Here is a 21,074-nt window from a genome sequence, read left to right as displayed (position 1 = left end):
TATCAGTAAAAGACAAAAACTTTTATCTCACATAAAATATATATATGTTTATATACATACTGCTATGTATAAAATAGATAACCAGAAAGGACCTACTGTATAGCACAGGGAACTATCCTCAAAATATATATATATATATTGATATATATATAACTGAATCACTGTGCTCTACACCTGAAACTAACACAACATTGTAAATCAACTCTACTTCAATAAAAGAAAATATATGTGTTTAAAATTTTGTAACTGCTGGCATTTATTTACTTATTTATTTATCTATCTTTCAGTTTTATTGAGATATAATTAACTTATGGCACTGTATGAGTTTACAGTGTACAGCATAATGTCTTGACTTACATATATTGCAGAATGATTACCACCATAAGTTAACATCTGTCACCTCATAAAGATACAAAAAAAAAAAGAAGAAAGTTTTTTTCCTTGTGATGAGAACTTTTAGGATCTACTCTCTTAGTAACTTTCCAATATACTGTACAGCAGTGTTAATTATAGTCATCATGTTGTACATTACATCCCCAGGACTTATTTACCTTGTAACTGCTAGTTTGTACCTTTTGACCACCTTCATCCAGTTCTCCCGCCTGCTACCTCCCACCTCTGGTAACCACATATCTGGTCCCTTTTTCTATGAGTTTGGTGGGGTTTGTTTTTTTGTTTTTTAGATTTCACATATAAATAAGATCACACAGTATTTGTCTTTCTCTGTCTGACTTATTTTACTTAGCATAATGCCCTCAAGGTCCATCCATGTTGTCATAAATCTCAGGATTTTCTTTTTTATGGTTGAGTAGTATTCCGGTGTGTGTGTGTGTGTGTGTATGTGTGTGTACACATTTTATATACCATTATGATATCGGGAGAAAAGCCAATGGCTGGGGTTGCAGAATGACTTAACTAGGTACCTTCTCTCTGCATTTCTCCTCATTTCATTCCCTCCCTACATGGTCAATTTCTTCTTTTGCTGTGCAAAGTATGAATATGCTTCCTCTTCTCTATTCCACTAGGTCTGTAGACCCACTGAGTTTTGTTGATAGAGATTAATTCAACACATATTTTTTTGGACATTTATTGTGTCCTAGTTACTGCTGCCAGACTACACAGTTTGCTCCTTCACCAGAGAGAATTCATAAACTCATCTTACTAGTGTATCGTGTGTCCAATGGCCCATGTCTGGAAGCTGCCCAAAGAGAAACAAACATGGAGGAAGATCAGAGTTTCTATGCTTGTGAGGGCTGCTAAAGGTTTGTCTTAATTCCAAATGGCAGGAATCGAATCCATCTGGGCAGGGTGTCTTGAGAAGCTACAGTAAACCAGAAGTAGTGTATTCATGTAGATTTTATGGGATTCCAGAGCAAAACCATGAATGAGTGTTTATTTTTAGTCCTCCTTACAAGGGTCATTTCAATTAAAGTCAAGTTAAAGGGAGTTGGTGAGTTTATCAGCCTAAATTTGATCTAACGTATCTTCTGTTTCTTTGCAGGGCCATGAAATTCTTCATGCTCCAGGATTTTTGTTTTCTTGAAAGCTTTGACACAGAGCTTTCATTGAGAAGGGGAAACGAAGAAAGAAGCAGTGGTTCCAAGTACCATGAGTAGCCTGACCCTAGGGGGAGCACCCCAGGGTGAGTCAAGGAGCTGCCATTTATCTGACAAGAGGCTTACTGTAAATTATGGAGGTAAAGGGAATTTCAAGGGAGGAAAAATGAGCCAACAGAAAAACATCCTTTTTGAACACATCCTATTTTCTAGTTCAAATTCATCTCAAAGGCCATCCTGGACCAGCAACCCTGCCTAGTCCAAGCATTTTCACACTGAACCGAGAGTTGAAAAACCAACTGGGGCAGAAAGGTTCTTAAGAATAATGAGAAAGCATTAGACCAGATTTGGCCCAAACTTCACCGTTTCTTAGTTTCAAGTCGAATTTAAACCTTTAGGGGCTCAGCCTTTTTTCTCTTTGCAAACCACAACATCCTATTTCTAAGAAAAGAGCTTTAAGAATGACTTCTTGGCCATCAAATAGCTGTTAGAAAACAACATTTTGATGAGTTAAGTGTAAATGAATCAGAAACATGTGGATTAGATTTACCTCAATGTCCATATGGGTTTGAAGGGAACTGAGGAAAAGTCTTAGGCAGAGTCACACTTGGGGTTTTGCTGATCATTATATGAGTGAGAAATAGGTTTGAGGGGTCACCAACCACCAACACTAGGAAGATGTGGTTGGTTGGTCCTACATGGCCTGTTGTCATTGTTGTTGTTATTATTATTATTATTGATGGTGTATGTGGGCATTTATATTTTGTAGTTTTTTGTTCTTTCTCATCCTTGTTGCTCAGACCATCCCTATGAAGTGAACTGCCTGGCATGATGAAGATTGGCAAGATTGGGCTTGGGACAGAGAACTTACTCTTGCTTTATCATCAAATGATGCTCAGTCTCTTCAAACATATGAGAAGAGAATGTGTTAAAATGTCCTTACATTATTTTAAAAGATATTTGTTTTAAATACGATGGAGGTGTTCCCATGTCAAAACTATCTACCACCTAAGGCTCCAGTGACTCCTCAAAGTAACACAGAAGTCAAAGGGAATTTCAAGGAAGGATATCTCAGCTTGAATATCACTCCTTCAAGAAGGATTCTATGACTCCCACAGTCTAAATTAGTCCCACCTACACCCTGTGATCATCTCCCATAGTGCTTTGTACTTTTTCTTCATAACATGTCTCACAATTATACAATTTTGTGCCATATCTCCTCCCCAATATTTTAAGGCTTCTGAACTGGGCTGCGTCTTACAGCTTACGTATACCTTTGTTGAAGTAGTGTTTCTTACAACTGATAATGTTCTAGAATCAAAGAAATACAACATTTGTTGTGTTTGTTAATATCTATTTCCTTCACTTGGCTGTAGCTCCATATGGGCAGGGGTTGTGTTCCCTTGGTTCTCCATCTTATGCCCCCAGCTGCCAGGACTGTGTCTGGCACACACAGAAGGTATTGTGTGAATATTTGTAGAAGAAATGGGTTGAATGAAAGAAGGAGGGAGGGTTGGCTATGGACACTGCAAAAGTGACCACTGCAGTATGCTGTTTTCTCCAAGCTTGTCTCCCAAACTTTGTGCTCACAGGCCCTGAACTCAAGCCAGATATATCTGCTCCACGCGCGACCCCTCTTGATTTTGCCTTTCCAATTCCAACACATATATGAAAATTGAACATGATTTCCAGATACTCTAAGAAGACTTCTCCTCTGCTCTAATCCCTGGGTCAGAACCCAATGAGATATAATTTGGAGGCAGATGCAACGGGACAGGCCAGTGGATTAGAGGTAAGAGGGGTAGGATTCATTTCCTGAGATGGTGAATCCTCAAGAATTTAAATCTGGGCCGGATAAACTATGAATATGCTGGTCTGAAGTTCAGAAAAGAAGTCAGATGTTAGAGATGTACATTGTAGAGTCATCAGTGTATAGATGGCATTTAGAGCCATAGGGACAGATGAGAAATTCTAGGAAAGAAGGATAGAGAGAAATGAGAAGAGGGCCCAGGGGAAAAAACCTGACATTGAGAGGTAAGTAGAAGGAGTAGAACAAGAGAAGGGACATAGGAACGAACGGCCAGAGAGGTAGGAGGAAAACCAGGGGAGGGTGGGTTTCATGGGATCTAGGAGGGAGCAATGTTTCAAGATGTAGGGCCCAGTCCCCTGTATCAAATGCCGCTACCAAGGTGATGAAGATGAACCAAAAAAAGTGTCTATGGAACCTGACTCCATGAGGGTTGTTGGTCACTGGTAAGAGACGTTTGAGTGGAAGGGGAATGTAAGTTATACTTGTAAGAATTTTGTTTTTAAAGAATAGCAAAGATTCTGGGGCCAAGAGAGGCACCTTTTTATAGATGGGAGATAGTAGAGCCTGTGTGCTTGCTGATGGGAAAGGTCTAGAAGAGGTAGAGGCATAAATGAAGCAGGAGAGTAGGACCTGTGTCTAATCCTCCCCGAAAACCAGCGTTTTTTTAATTTTTATTTTTATTTTATTTATTTATTTATTTTTGGCTGCATTGGGTCTTCATTGCTGCGAGAGGGCTTTTCTCTAGTTGTGGCATGGGAGGGCCACTGTTGCGGTGCACGGGCTTCTTGTTGCGGTGGCTTCTCGTGTTGTGGACAGGCTCTAGGCACGTGAGCTTCAGTAGTTGTGGCACGTGGGCTTAGTAGTTGTAGTTGTAGCACATGGGCTCTAGAGCGCAGGCTCAGTAGGTGTGGTGCATGGGCTTATTTGTTCCGCGGCATGTGGGATCCTCCCAGACCAGGGCTCGAACCCATGTCCCCTGCATTGACAGGCAGATTCTTAACCACTGCACCACCAGGGAAGCCCAAGTGTTTTTAATATCTATTTGCAGAGTGACAATCCCCAGGGTCACTGTCCACTCCTCTTTCATCTTGAAATCAGTTTGGAGGGCGTGCATTGATTCCTTCAGGTCAAATAAGAGTCTTCTTGGGGTTACTCCTTGCCTGGACTTCTGTGTGACCGCTGCAGACAAGTGACTGTCAGAGTTACCCAGAACTGAGCAGGGACGTTTTGGTCTCATGAAACTTCCTCCACCGAGCTCAGAAACTGCAACTTTCCCTTTGAACACAATATGAATGCTACTGTGGACCTCAGAGGTTAATCCATTACAACGAAGCAATTAAATTTAGGGACGGTTTGGAAGATAAAAAGCAACGAGTAATAACCAGCTCAGAAAACTCAGCCATGATGGATTTCTATAATTTCCTCTGACTTCACACGGAGCCAAGTCTGGTGACCCAAGGCAGGATGGTGTGACTGCCCGGTGGTGTCAGAAATGCGAGGGGGAGATGATTTTTATTAAATAAGTTACTTCTGAAGCATTGGCCTCCCTTGCTTCCTCTTTCTCTCTCCAGAAGGTCGTTTGCCAGCTGGTAATGCATTTAACCCTTAAACATAGTCAACCTTGTGTTAGCCAGTGGGATCATTTTACAAAGGGAAGTGATCTAAACTGCTTTTTCTCCTAGCCAGGATTCTCAGTTTTGAATTTGGACTGCTTCCCCTCTGTAGTTAAAGTGGTTTAATTGCTTTGCTTGCTTACCCACCTCTGGCAGATTTTGTATAGATTATTGAAAAATAAATGCTTAGCTTGTCCTATTCTTCACTAAAGCACTTTACCCGTGAGAAAGAAGAGTAAAATGCTCTTACAAGGCTGGAGCTGGGAAGAAAACCCTCAGACCTTAATTTATTATTCTTTGGCTCTGTTCTCTGCACCTCTTTCTAGCTCACAAATCATGTACCCATCCTGAATTGTTCATCTCATAGACATTCCTAGGCACCCACTCTGCCTGTGGCACTGTGCTTGGTACCAGGGAGCATATAAATGTGTAACCACGTGGCCCATGCCCTCTGGGAACAGGTCCCTGCTCTGTTTCAGTGGGGAGTCCAATGAGGTTGCTGACACAGTCATTTTAGAAGATTGTTTTCTCTGTGCCAAATTGCCCTGTCTCATTAATGACAGGCTCAATTTCCATCAGGTTCTTTGATGGGTCTTGCAAGGCGTCCAAGAGGGAGCTTCCTTCCAGCCCAGAATTGTAATTCCCTGCAGATACACATTGGCATCCGCCACTCAGGAACATAATGAAGTTAATTTTAAGAAAAAGCAAACATAAATATAACGGTGATCAGGAGAACAGCCACGACTGTCTGAGCCATTTCTTCAATGGAGGAATTAGCTCGTTCAGTAACCTGCACTGCTCCCCTTTTCCCCGAAGGATTTAAGGGGATGATTGTCCAGTTCAGAGGGCTGTGGTTTCAGATTTGCAATCAGGAGACTGAGTTGAGTCTCAGCTCTGATTATTTGTGCTCTGCCCCTTGTCAGCCTAGAGGACCCAGGTGTCATTAAACTCTCTGTCCTACCTACTTCATGGGGCTGGTGAGAGGATAAAGATATAATAACATGCATAAAGGACTTAGTTAAGAAATAAAGCATGACGCACATATTAGCTATTATTTCAGAAACCAAAGTTAAGAAGAGATACAAATCTTAATTTGGGAGGAATTTTCTTTTTTTTAAATTGAAGTATAGTTGATGTACAATATTATATGTTACAAATGTATAGTATAGTGATTCACAATTTTTAAAGATTATACTCCATTTATAGTTATTGTAAAATATTGGCTATATTCCCTGTGTCGTACAATATATCTTTGTAACTTATTTTATATGATAGTTTGTATCTCTTAATTCCCCACCCCATCTTGCCCCTCCCCCCTTCCCTCTCCCCACTGGTAAGCACTAATTTGTTCTCTATACCTGTGAGTCTGTTTCTTTTTTGTTATATTCACTAGCTTGTTGTATTTTCTAGGTTCCGCATATAAGTGATGTCATACAGTATCTGTCTTCCTCTGTCTGACTTATTTCACTTAATTGGAGGAATTTTTCCATAGAGCTAATTGGCAGATCATTTCTTTTTTTCTCATTTCTTTTTTGTTTGCATCTCAGAGAATTAGCAACCAGATAGGAAGGAAATGCCATTATTAGAATATAAGCTGTCTGGGTGGAGATGAGGTTCCAGCCCAGGCATTTTCAGTGGTGTGGTTTCCAGAACTCTGATTTGCATACCTGCAACTGTCTGGCCCGCTGATGACAAAAATACACCCAAGTGATAATATATTAAGCTTTGGTTGTCCAGGGTGTCTTCAGTTCTTACCTTGAAGTTCATTCCTTTGGGTGGAGGCATTGACTCCAAACAGATGGTTCTGAAGAGTGCTCAGCCCAAAGGCCTCTAGAGAGTCTGGACATCAGAGGACCAAGTGTGGCCTCTGCCAGTACCAGCTGCTTTGTCCTCCAGAGAGGCATCGCCTGCATCTGACAGGACCTGCAAGTGGCTCATTAAGCCGCTCATTAAGATGGATTTGTGAAATCCATCTTAGAAATTTCTTAATTGAAATTTAAACATGTATGTGTGCCTACATGCACATATAGACATCCATATATTTCTTTTTTTTTTATCTCTAATCTTTTCTTTTTGTTTGTTTGTCCACCAATTGTTGGTGTTGACCAACTGTTTGCTCACCAATTGGTTGCTCACCAATGTTCTTTAAAAGAGTGTTTCTCAAAGAGTGGACATTAAAGGTCCACCTTTAGGGGAATGACTTGGTGTGTTTATTGAGGCTGCAGACCTCCAACTTTGAGACCCATCAAATAAAATTATCTGAAGGTGGGGCCCCAGAAGCTGCATCTTTAGCAAGCTTTCCGGGAGGACATCAAGCACACTCAAGTTTGAGAACTCTAAATACTGTCCACAGGATTTGGTAGTTTCTATTGCTGTTTCTTTCAGGTTCAAAGTTCCTGGGTTAGCACTCTTGATTTCATTTCAAACAGCTAGGTCAATTCTTATTAACTCTACATCCATCTTGAGCTTTGGTAGACCCTTAACCAGTTTTGCTTTTATTATTCTTGGCCTGAAGATCATTCTTCTTTCCAGACAGAACAAAAGCAAAGCAGGAGTGTGAGCGCTCTACTTTCAGTATATCATCCTTCAAATATACAGCATGGAGATCAGCTCCTAGGCTTCTCTCTGACTGTGTAGTTAGTGCTGGCCACACAAAAAAATCTCTTCTGACTCTTGCATTGTCACTAACCTCACTCATCGTAGACCAGGGTGACCAACCGTTCTGGTTTAGTTAGAACTCTCCCAGTTTTAGCACTGAATACTCCATGTCCTGGGAATCCCTTCAGTCCTACGCAAACCAGAACAGCTGGTCACTCTGTCAGGACTATGACCTCCTTGATACTCTTCTTCTGTATGTATATTCACATGATATTCATGTTTGATTTACCGTTTATCTTTTGTCTCTATTTCTAAAATACAATTCTGAGTTGTGTAAGAATACTGATTTATTTCAATTGCATTACCTTTTTTTTTTTTTTTTTTAAATCAGGTGGAGACATCACTTGACTTCTATTGAATAAAGGGATACTTGGGACTTTCCACATAAGCATCCTGTGTGAGGCGTCAGAGCTGCTCAAGGAATTGGCTTGCCACTTGGGTTCTTTTCCTATTTGCAAATGAATTCTAAACCATACAGATCTTTCGTTTGACTAAGAGAATGACACAGAGGATCTGAGACACCAAGAGGATGACCCTACTTAATAAATAAGGAAAGCAAGCCAGCTGATCTGTCGCTCAGTACAGAAAGGCAGGAGGCTAAAGCACAGCCAATTCCTGGAGCTTAACAAGCCACCAAATGCTCACAAGGATGCCCAAATACCTCCAAGCTGATCCCATGCCTTCTGCTAATATCCCGCTTCTTGCACCTCTTGCTTCCACCCTCTGACGTGGGTGGTTCTAATGTCATTTGGGGAAGGAGCCGAAACCACAAGAAGGCTGTGTTGTATTGAGTTAAGAGAGGGGATTTCTTGAGATCTATATTAGTCTTAGTCAGAGTGCACACATTTGCAACAGACTTTATACTCTCTCCTCTGTGATTCTTTGGCTTTAAATGGATACTAAATTTCTTTAAAATGACTTCAAGCTAGGCCAACTTTTAATTTTTTTAAAGTTACATCAGGTCCCCTACTATTTAAAAGGGATATAGGAATCAGTACCAGGGGCTAAAATTAAATAAAACCCGCAAATTAACCATTGGATCTACTTGAGGCATTTCCCTCTTTCCTTTCACTTGAGATCAAAAGATGATTTTCCATCACAGCGATAACTGCTTCCCCACTCCTTTTTAAGATCTTCCCAACACTTTCTCTTGGCACTCTGCTCTTGGCACCTCCCATTATCTGCATCTGGGTGGCACCGTCCATGCCCTCCAGTAGAACACAGCCTTCTCTGACCACAACACATCCTCCCTCCTGTCCTGGTCCCCTCACTCACTTGTTTTCCAGAAACCTTTCCATAGCAGATTTGTGAATTTTAACATAGCTGTCTATCTCCTTGACTTGTATTACTCCGCTTCCTTTTCCCAAAAATGTCCTCTTCTTTGGAATTCTAGTTTTAAGATCCATCCCACTAGGTTGTAGACCCATCTCATTAAGACAGTGGGGATGCCTGAGAGAACATAGTCCATGAGATCATCTGAACTTCTCTTTGTTTATGCATCAAATCAAAGGCTATCTAGGTTTGCAGGTAAGGTCTCCTCTCTCTCTTCCAGATACAAGGATACCTTTAAACTCCACCTGGAAATGCTTAAGAAAACCTTAAGCACCCTAAAATCCCTCCACCATGATTGGAATAAATCCTCGGATTAACTTATCATGGTGGAACCAAAGAAAGAAAGGTGCTGCCTTTCAAAGTTATAGTATTGCCACCTCCTAGAAGGAAGGCAGACCTTCTACTAAGTGGGAAGCTGCTCTTTTTTTAAGAAGTCACTTTAATGAGCCTTTGATTATACATCCTGTTCTATTTATATGGATGCCTTTGAGTCAAAGAGAGGCCTAAAATGGTTTTGCGTGATTTTTGTGAAAATTTCGGTGTCCTTTGAGTTAGCCTAAGGGCTCACCATTGGGAGAAGGGAGGTAATAGCAGTCAGAGGCTTGGGGAAGAAAGGTGATGAGAAAGGAGCCCTGATTTGTGACGGATCTGGAGTCACCATCTTGGATAGTGGACATCCAAGCCCTCATAAAGGGCTAAGACAACCAACTTTATTAACATTCATATCAGATATCCAATTTTAAGTTGTTTCCTGTCCTCTGTTGTAATCCTTCAAAGTCTGTTCCACACAAGATTGTTGGGTTTGCCTTGGGGAATAAAAGGAGGCTGACCTGCCCTTGGGGGCAGTGTTACGGGTGAGAGGAGCATGGGCTGAAATCAGAGATGACTTGGGGGAAACCAGGAACAAGGGTTTAGGGCTGGCAGGTAGAGGCAAGCTCCTTGTCGAAATCCTGAGAAATACTGGAGAGGCATTGGATTCCCCATAGTTATGGAAGGTAAAGACTTGAATTATTTTATCTGACTATTAGACAGAAGATAATACCCAAAGCTTGTAGTTATATAACACTTGGGTTATATTATTTATGAGAATCCTTATTTTTGAATAGCAGACAAGCTAAAACCTTCAGGGAAGATATCAAGTCTCTCAACAGACTTTCATAAACACTGTTGCTTGGACCCCCGTCCACTGAAAATTTAACTTGCATAGTAATTTTCTCATGTTTTGCTACTTTCCTCTGACACAACACAGATACATAGCGGTGTTCAGAGATAACAGCTCCACTTTTGGACATGCACCGAGTACTTCTATTATTATAGCTGCAGGGTGATCTGAAACGTCCGAGATAGGGCAACAGATAAGGGGAGTGTGTCAGAATGTATGAAACCGACTCAAGGTCCTGAAGGAGGATGGTTGAGTGTGTGCCACAGAATCAGTGCCTGAACTTGGGTTGCATGTGTGTTGATGAATACATCTTAGGATGCCAATGTGGTGAGTGGGACTTAGCAGCAAGAGTGTTTAAGCAGGGGTGATATTTTTTGTCTGGAGGGTAAGGTGCCTTGTGCATCCAGGAACTTCTGTTTGTGAGAAGCAGGACCCCAGGCAATGGGGAAGAGTATGGTAAACATGCCCTGAACCTAGGGAAAGATGCCTGGCTAGAACCATGTGTTCATTGAAATGAATCTAAGATAATGAACCTCTAGTACCTGATCAGCTGCTTACCATTGCCACAGACTCCTGAGGGAGAGGGACAGAGGAAACGTACTTTATTTCTAACCTAGACTTTGGCCCCATGCCCTTGTCTGGTGTCATGCCCGAGGCACTGGGATGGGTCTTATGTGAACTGTAAAGACATTTTCCTCCTGTAATCCAAGACCTAAAGTCATGGCTCTTTGGCCTCTTCCCACTGGTTTCTACTCTCACCTCTCTCTTAGTGAGGGTGCACCCAAAACGATGAACCCAAGAGAAAGAGAATATTGGCCAATTTCATGCCCACATCATCTCCTCCTGTCCAAAGCTCACTGCCCAGAGCAGAGATCCAACTGTCCTGAGACTTTGTGATTTCAGAACTCTTCCTCTTGGAAATGGCAGAGAGATGAGAGTCTTGGGGAAGCCACCCAGAGGGGAGTAGGAGGCTTTGAGCTACTTGCAGAGGTGAGAGGCCGTCACAAGTATTATGTTAGGGTGGAGACTCACATCAGTGGGCTGTGCTTCAGAGCAGGGCACCCGTCCCCATGGAAATAACAGGATAAGGGGGGAACAATGACCGCGAGGATGAGGTTAAGGCTGGAGGTTTGGTGGACACAGAATGCTCACCTCGTTCCCATCAGCTCCCAAGACTAATTCTAAACTAGTACCAAACATGCCCATTGGTTGGGATGGGGCTTCTGATTTGCTGCCTGGCTTGGTTAGGGCTGAACTGGGGCCAGAATGGGTCTGGGATGGTAATGAAAAGAGATCAAGTCTTGCAGGTCATGAGGCTGGGACAGGAGGGAGGGATAAAAGAATCATCCATAAGATACTATGGGTTCTGTCTTTCTTGACCATGGAGACCCACGTTAGTCCTCTTTAAGCTTTCCTGCTCAGGCAGGATTGGGACAAGAAATTCATCTGTAGCAATTCTGCAATGACATCTCTGATATACCTGGGAGAGGGTCATATTTTCATACAGCAGCAGGAAATTGTCAGATGAAATGCTCATTGCAGACTCAGCCATGTCTTTGGTTAGTTGTCACCTAGCTATTCTGATATATTGTTTGAACATATTGGTTTCTTGGCTAGATTTATTGCATTTAATACACTTAACAATATGTACAAATCAGTGCAGCACTGATTCAAACAATAAGGGACGCCAGGACCAATTGGATAGATGCCACACCCAATCAGAAGGGATGCCATGACCCGTCAAAACTGATAGCACCACACCTGTGTAGACCAGCCGAGGGGCAGCCCAGTTCCCAGGAGAGCTTGGAATAATTCATTCCAACAGGAGCCTTCTACGAGTGAGAATTTCAAGAAAGTATGAGAGGCTTGTCGAGTTTGTAGTTCTTTAAATTCTTGCAAGAGGTGCCTTGAGGCAAGGCTGGTCTTCTTAGCACATTGCAGGGCAAATGCAGTGAAACTTCGTGAGGGTAAAGTGGCAACCAGATCTTGGCCACTGGCCACCACTCTTCTGCTGAGAACTTTCAAGCAAATGTGCGTGGGGGGCGGAGGCAGAAAGATACACGCCAAGTTTAGCTTGAATTCCGTGGAGACCGATATGCACACTCAGGCACATGTGCTGATGTTCACGTGTGGGAGCTCACACGGCACTCCTTGCTGGCTCGGGCTGTTGTGGTTCAGGGGAGCTGGGCCCAGGCAGAGCCAGCGGCTGGCAAAAGCGTTGTTCATTGTATTGTGAGTGACATGAAATCCACGTTTGCCAGCCAGCCCACATAGCTGTGGCGATGTGAGAGGCTCGCTTTAGATCACGCATTCCACTGCCGTGCATGGATTAATATGGCTTTGAAAGGGCTTTTATTTCTTTCTTTCAAATTTAATATGAGAGTATATGAGGAAGAACATGGTAGCAATTAGCTGCTGCCATGAATTTTATGAGCAGTTTGCAAGAAACCACATTAGTGACTCCACGGGTAGTGCTGAGATCAATTTTGCTATGTTATTTTTTCTCTTTTTCCCCCTTTCCCTCTTAAAAGGCCAGCCCAAAGCTCCAGGATGGTATCAGGTGGGTGGTCCTAATGGCAAAGTTTCTTTCTTTCAAGACAGATAGCCTGGCTCATCCCGACCTTGGCTCCGGCACAGAGCCTGTCAGGTGGGTCTAGCCTTGTTCTGGAACCTGGAGCAGCCATAAGGGTGGGAAATAGTCTCGCCTTGGTTCTGACAGGTGGAGAAAAATCCTTGCAAGAAGTGTCCACAGTGAAGCTGCTACCAAAGAGAAATCAAATATCCTGCATGTTTCTCAATTTCAGCAAAGGGAATCAGAATAAAACATGGGTATTAGCTAGGAAAAAAAAAATGGAAGCGAACAGTCTTTATAAATTCTCAGGAAGCGTGGCAATGGTTTAAAAATATTTTACCTGAAGCCAAGGGAAAGGGTTGGTATTGGATAAAGGGACTGTATGCAGGAAGCCAGCCTCTGCGTAGCTTTTTGGGACCAGGTGATGAAGCCAACTGTGGTCTGTGTTCAAAAAAGATCTGGATTCTTGAAAGAAACGAAAATAAGTGTGTTGCCAAGTTACAAACCTTGATCTAGTCATGAAAAGAAAACCTGTAAACATAAAACAAGTGAGATAGAGTCCCAGCCATGGTAGCGAAGCAGCTGGCAGGAGAGGTAAATAAAAAAAAAACAAACCCAACAACAACAAACATAACAAAAAGCAAGAAAGGCCTTAGGCCGCTTGAGGAGAAATCGACATGAAGGTGGTGAGAACAGAGCTTTGACTCCTGATCCTTTTCTAGGACGGGAGAAGTTAGCAATGGAGAGCTCTGGGAAAAGCAGAGCCGAGATGGAAAACTGAGGCTTCTTCTGAGATTAAGAAGAGACGGAGATATATCCAGGAGTGGAATTGCTGGATCATATGGTAATCCTATTTTTAGTTTTCTGAGGAACCTCCGTACTGTTTTCCACAGTGGCTGCACCAACTTACTTTCCCACCAACAGTGTAGGAGGGTTCCCTTTTCCACGTGGACAGAACTATAATTCAAAAAGACACATGCACCCCTATGTTCAGAGCAGCACCCTTCACAACAGTGAAGACGTGGAAACAACTGAAATGTCCATCGACAGATGAATGGATAAAGATGTGGTAGATATATACAATAGAATACCACTCAGCCATAAGAAAGAATGAAATAATGCCTTTTGCAGCTACATGGATGGACCTAGATATTATCATACTAAGTTAAGTAAGTCAGACAGAGAAAGACAAATACTATATGATATCATTTATATGTGGAATCTAAAGTATGACACAAATGAACCTATCTATGAAACAGAAACAGAATCACGGATATAGAGAATAGACTGGTGGTTACCAAGGGGGAGGGGGTTGGGGGAGGGATGGATTGGGAGTTCGGGGTTAGCAGATGCAAACTATTATATATAGGATGGATAAACAACAAGGTCCTACTGTATAGCACAGAGAACTATATTCAATATCCTATGATAAACCATAATGGAAAAGAATATAAAAAAGAATGTATGTGTATGTATAACTGAATCACTTTGCTGTACAGCAGTAATTAACACAATATTTTAAATCAAAACTAGACTTCAGTTTAAAAAAAGAAAAAGAAAAGATGGGCCACCTATGGGTGAGAGAGGGAATCACAGCTGCCTCTGGAGAACAAGCATATGCACCATACTTCACGTCAGCTGAACTGAGAATTGTGGTTTAAGGTCCAGGAAGCCTTTGGGCTTTTGACTCAGGCAGAGATTCAGGATGACCATAAAGGAAGATCTGATTAACACAGATCAGATCTGTGTATTTTCCCTTAAAATATACAAAATGATAGTGGTTTGTTCACTTTGCTTCATCTCAAATGTTTTCATGAAGCAGCATCTTTCTGACCAATAGCAAGTAGAAAAGTCATGATACTACATCTACAGCGGCTTGAATCTCTGACTCACTTGAATGCTGGGCACATCTGATACTTGGCAGTTTGTTTGGATGATGGAAACAATACCATCAAATATCATCTGCTAGAAACATGATTAAATGGCCTGTTTCCTGACATTTCCTGATGAAAACATTGTATTTTAGCTCAGACATGAATATTTCAATAATACAGAACTAGACTGTTAGTAAACTTGGCTCAGTGAAAACATTCCCCATTTAAAGATTTTTTTGATTTGGGTTCAGCTTTTTTTAGAATGGGCCACCTTATAAAATTTCTGATGCCTTAGCTAAATATTGTCAGATTGGAAAGAGGCTATGACAAACATGTGTGAAGGAGTTTAAATAGCATCATTGGTTTAAAACATAGTGTGATTTAAATGTAAATGTAATTTAAACTCCAAACAATGGTGAAATGACTCTCCATCTCCTCTCAAATAAAGCAAATCAAACACAAGGTCAGTGTTAATAGAAAAAAGAACTTGTGCTGGGTATGTGAGTTCTCACTGTATTTTGTTTTCTAAACCATGCATGTATGTTATATAAATTCTTTTTGCTATTTTTCACAATAAAAGAGTTTACAAAAGTAACTTGTTGGAACTGTGAGCTTAACCTCCCTCCTATACATGCATGTACACATGCACACATTTAGTTAGTGTACACATGCACACATTTAGTTAGTGTACACACACACACATTTAGTTAGTATGAGTCAAATCCTCACAAAATTTCTAGATTTGAGTGACACAGAGAGTCAGGAAAATAATGAGAGGAACCAGCACGATGAAGGAACTCTGAAGGCTTTGGCATCCATTGTGTAACCTAGAGAAGACAAGGACCTGGTTGATTTAATAATGGTCTCCCAGCTTATGCAGGGTTTTTATGCGGAAGATGGTGTCCAGCTGTTTTTCATTTCTAGTGAAGACAGAAAAAAAACCCCAAAAACTGGAGGAGCTGGAATTGCATCAGGGGAGATTAGGTTGGAGATGAAAGAGCAGGTCCTGGTTGAAGGGTTGTGAGACATTGGAACGAACAACCAAGGAAGATTATGAAATCCCCATCTCTGGAATTCTTAAATGAATGTGATCTGCGTGAATCAGCGCGGTGGATTGGTTTAGATATCTGCCTGGGATGGCTGAGCTGACCGTTTCCGTGGGCCAAGTCCCCCTGGGGCGCCCTGACTCTGCTGCACTGAGTGTATTGCACGTGGCAGGGAACCCAGTACGTGGAGCCAGAAGCCTGCTGCCTCGTGGCGAAGCTGCTGGTCTGTGTGCTGGGTAAGCTGACACTTCACGATCCTGTAGACTCGAACGGCTCCAGGGGCATTTAGGATCGTTCTGACTGCCAACTGCCACCTTGAAATAGGAAAAGTATTTTAAACAAACCCTCCAGGACATGCAGGCTGAGGGTGTATTTGCAATGCTCAGAATACACGGTCACCGGACACCTCGGAGAGGCAACTGAAAACTATTAGCGCAGCAGGAACCCCCGCGGAAAAGAGATGTGGGGAGCGGGAAGATCTGAACATTAAACTTATCTCCTCTCTTTCTCTTTCTAAAACATTTTTTGACATAGAAGCTAAATGTTCTTGATGACCAGATTTCTCTCTCTCTCTTTCATTTTTCTTTCTTGAGTTCTTTCAAGCTTTTTTTTTAAACATAAAAACAAAATATTGAAAATATGACAATTAGGTCTCATGGATGCTGAGAGGCAAACGCAGAGAATTTGAAGGAGGCAATTCAATTTTTTTGTTAAAAAAATAAAAGCCCAGAGCTTTGCTTTCCTTATAAAAGGATACTTTTCCTTGTGTCTGTTTTAAATATATTTCTTAAGGTGATGAAACATCCCAGGGAACAGAGCTGTATGTGAAGAGATTTGTGTGGAAAGGAGGATTTTAAAAACTTTCTTTTTTTTTCATCTTCCCGAGGCAGCCCAGCCTCGTACTTCAAAAGAGCTGAGCAGAACTTCTACCTAAGGGACAGTTTACCTCCCCCAGCGGGCTTGGTTTCCATACCATGGTTTTTCTGGAAATGTCCTCTTTCCATACGCTACCTCTGAGTCACGCCTCATTAAGAGCGATGATTATGATCTCCTCTGGACATTCTGATGGTGCTGAGAATCGGGAGGATATTTTGAGCCCTGGAATTCAGTCTCTGCCACATGTTTGGATTAACAACCAGTTAAACCTTGCTAAGGCAATATTTTTCTGTGCAGTTAGTTTTTATACCAAACAAGGTTTGTAGTAACTGGATGCCCTACTTGAGCAAAACTGTTTACCAGAAAATAAATCACTCCTGGCATTAAGAAAACACAAGCCCAGGGATTCGCCAGCCCAGCCTCATCCCGTTCATTTCTCATAAACCTAGCCCCAGACATGTGCATTCTCATCTACGATGACTTATGCTTTGAATTGTGGTCTCTTTATTTCCATGCCCATTATAATGCTTACCTAAACATTTCCCTCTGTTTAGCTGCGGTGCTTCTGGTAATGACTTCTATTTGGCTGCTGGGAAGCATTTGCCAGCCTTCAGCAAGTCCTATGGAAAAAAGAGAGAGAGAGAGGGAAGGCAGGAAGAAGGGAGGAAGGAAGGAGGGAGCAGAGAGGCAGAGAAGGAGGGAGGGAGGGAGAGGGAGAGAGAGAGAAAGATTGATTGAGGAAGGAAGGGGAGAAAGGGAAGGAGGGAGAGCAGAAAAGAAGCATAGTTTTTTCCTAAGAGGCCATAGAATAACAGAGAATTAGAACTTGAAGCGATTTCAGGCTTATCTAATTTCACCTCTGTGATTTGTAGATGAGATACATAGGAGCATGACTGGCTTTGGGTACCATAGGAGGCAGAAAGGTGGGATGTGAACACAGGTCTGCCAACTCCTGTTGACCTTTGCCCTGCGCTGAAATTTCTTCTCTCCTCCGGTAGTTTTCTTTTCCACCGGAGATCCTGAATGCCTAAATAAGAGGTTAGAAAAACAAGATACGGTTGGCCAGGTGCTCTTGGGAAGAAATAATGGAACTAAGCTGAAGTTGGCAGTCTTTCCATTATGGTAACCAAGAGAGTCAGCGGGTTCCAGGGTGCAGCCGCATGCTGCCGATATGGGACAGGGCCTCCTACGAATGTTCCTGTCCAAATTCTGGCAGTCACTTAACACCAGTCAAAGCCATGTTGGAAGAAGCTGTTAGTTATGCAAATGTCAGGGAAAAACAGGAAAATGATCCAAACATATGAGTTGGTCAGATTTTGAGGATTTTGTTGAACTTCTTATAAAAAATGGAAGAACATCCATTCCTTGAGTAATGATTTGTTTATTCTATTGACCTCAAGTCAGAGCTAGTAGCTCTAATCACTTGGAGTAAATCTACTTGGCTTTCTACCCCTAGGAAGGCCCGATCCTAGTCAAGTCTGTTCATAAAGCATAAATGCCATACAAAGGAAAAGGCGCCCCCAAAATAATCCAAAAGATTTAGAATGAGCTCCCTCATCATTTCTTCAATCTGACTTTCGCATATTGGAATATTTTTGGAGAATTTGCTACTCGTGTATTTTCGACAATAGGTGCAAACTCATGGGTTTTGAGAATCCAAAAATGAGTTGTTGAGCATGTGAAGATTTAGCCATTAATGAAATAAATTTTTTTTTTCTTCCAAGTAGACTTTTTCCTTTGCTTTAACTGAGTACTGTCATTTGTCAGAGAGACTGGGGTCATGAATGTAACTTCAAGGGAGTTCCCCTGGTTCACTTGTTTCAATGAAAAAGCCATATACATGGAACCACACTGAACTTGGATTCTAGCGTTGAAACCACTTCTTTAGGCCTAATTTGCATAGGCTACAAATAGCTTGAGAGCTGGGGCAAGATTTTTGAACCGACCACATTATCCAGCACCTTTCTTTGCAAATACAGTGGATGAAGGAACCCGTAAATGAATGAAGGCCAGGATGGATCATTTCATAGCACAATGTGATTTAGATATTCCTATGCACATAACCGTACAGCAGTGATTACTGGGTCCTTGCTGTGTGTAACGCTCTGTGAGAGGCACAGAGTGAGACAAACAGATGCATATAATAGCAGATGGTTTCTGCCCTCAGGGAGCTTACACACTGCACAGGGCAGAGCCCCAATTCTCAACCTGTCCCTCTTGGTGACATTGCGGGTCAGGTCAGCTGTGGGGGTCACCATCATCCCCAGGGGTCCCCCATCACTCATAAGAGGTCTGGCTTCGTCTCTCTTCTCCCTGCAGGTTTTCCTCCATCCCCTCTCTCTCCCTTCCTACCCACTTCTGATGTCAAGGCATCTGGATGGAGGACCAGTGCTGATGGGTGGGATTCTTCATGTATTTGACAGTTACTGAATATTATTAGGGGAAACCCATATAAAATTACAGTTTGTGTAGGTCAGAAACAGTCAGTTATCAATAAGTTCATAGGATTAAATCAAATATTTAGCACATTTGTATGAAGTGGATAATCCATGAGCTTTGGAGGTGTTTTAGATTTTTCCAAGAAGTCTGTTTTCTAGGACCCTCCCTCAGCCAGACAGGCCCAGTGTCAGTGGCGAAGGGTTTGGGGTGCACTGTCCTTCTAGGAGGGGAGAGTTGATGAGGTTATGTTCATTCCAGCTGAGGTACCCTGAGCTGGAGGGATGCCTTTGGTGTGAAGAGTATTTTGAAAACTCTTGTTTGGTTGCCAAAATAATCTGATTTGGATAATTACATCACCAAAATTTAAAAGTAAGTACAACTATATGAAAAGGTCTGAGAGCTCAAAATGATGTGACTTAGTGAGCCCCTGTTTTTCCTGTAATCCCTCCTGTTTCATTCATAGTGCTGGCTTGAAAACCTACTGACTTCATTTGGGTCTGAAAACATCCAATTTAAAAAATAACTCAGATATTACCATTCTTGCTTTAAAGATGAAGAAGCTGAGATGGTGACTATAGTTAATAATATTGTATTGCATATTTGAAAGTTGCTTAGAGAGTAGATCTTAAAATCTCTCATCACCAGAGAAAATTTTTCGTTACTATGTATGGTGATGGATGTTAACGCGACATATTGTGAGGACCATTTTACAGCATATACAAATATTGAATCATTATGTTGTATACCTGAAACTAATAGAAAGTTGTATGTCAATTATACTTCAGTAAAAACAAAAAATTACTTTGTCAAAAAATGCATAAAAAAAATAACTCAGGTAATACATGATCATGTAGATATTAAACGGAAGAAAAAAAAAAGAAGAGGAGGAACAGGTGTAGGGGGAGAAGGAAAAGAAAAAACATTAAACCTCTGTGAACACAGCCTAGGGAGAGCTGAGTTTCTTGTTTCGGTGAAGCTGCTTCTAGACTTTTTTCCAAACAGGTTATGTTTTGAAAATGCAAATATTCTAGGGAGGTGGAGGGGAAACTATTAATCACTTATAACTTACTGCAGATTAATGATAGCAAACGCTTCCAGAACTGAAAGTGTCTTGAAAAATATTTCAGACCAATCCTCAACCAGGGGTGATTTTAGCCCCCAGAGGACGTTTGGTGTGTCTGAAAACATGTTTGGCTGTCCCAGCTCAGGGCTGCTCCTGGCATCTAGAGAGCAGAGGCCAAGGATGTTTCTAACCATCCTATAATGCACAGGACAGACCTCAACAACAAAGAAGAATTAGCCCCAGATGTCAATAGTGTCAGTAGGTGAAAAAGCCTGTTTTTGACCAGTTCCCTTACTTTCAGAGTAAGGAGTCCAGAGTTGGAAGATCATTTACACAAAGTCACTTGGCCAATAGCAGGAGAGGGATGAGAACCCTTGCCTCCTGATTCTGAGTCCAGGTCTCTTTTCACTGCACTGGAATGAAAGGCTTTTCTCCCAGTATCTTGTTGAGACCAGCAATGTGAGTTGAGGAAGTAGAAATCTTGATAGCTAATGGGGGACTCAGGACAATATGAGGGGATAATTCCAAAACAGAGGTCTGGGAGGAGAGGCAGATCCAGTTAGTGGGAGGTGAGAGCCTGCAAACAGCAGAAATGGAATAGCCACAGAGCACAGAGGGGGTGATGGAAACCAGTTCTAGAAAAGGCACAAAAAGAGCAGTGGGGATAGATACCCCCCAAATATTGCTTGCTTGGCAGTTTTGTATGGATATTTTTAGGGTGACTAACTTGTCCCTGTTTGCTTAGGACTGTCCTGGTTTAAAATCTAAAAATCCCATGTTCTGGGAACCCCCTCCATTCTGGGCAAACCAGGAAGGTCAGTCACTCTATTTCCCATTCCCTCACATGAAAAGACCTGATGAAAGTGATTCTGCCACATTGCATATTAGTTTGGTGAATTGGAGAAATTTGGTGAAGGGTACCTGGGACCTCTCTGTACATTTTTGCAACTTCCTGTGACTATACAAGTATTTCAAAATACAAATTTCAAAATAGATTATTAAATGTGATATGAATGAATAACTAACCCCTCAACTGAAACTTCAGGGCGATTTCAGGGCCAGATGGAACGCCC

This window comes from Balaenoptera musculus, chromosome 11 (assembly GCF_009873245.2).
Source record: "Balaenoptera musculus isolate JJ_BM4_2016_0621 chromosome 11, mBalMus1.pri.v3, whole genome shotgun sequence".
Lineage (NCBI taxonomy): Eukaryota > Metazoa > Chordata > Mammalia > Artiodactyla > Balaenopteridae > Balaenoptera > Balaenoptera musculus.
Note: the sequence above shows the minus strand (reverse complement) of the source record.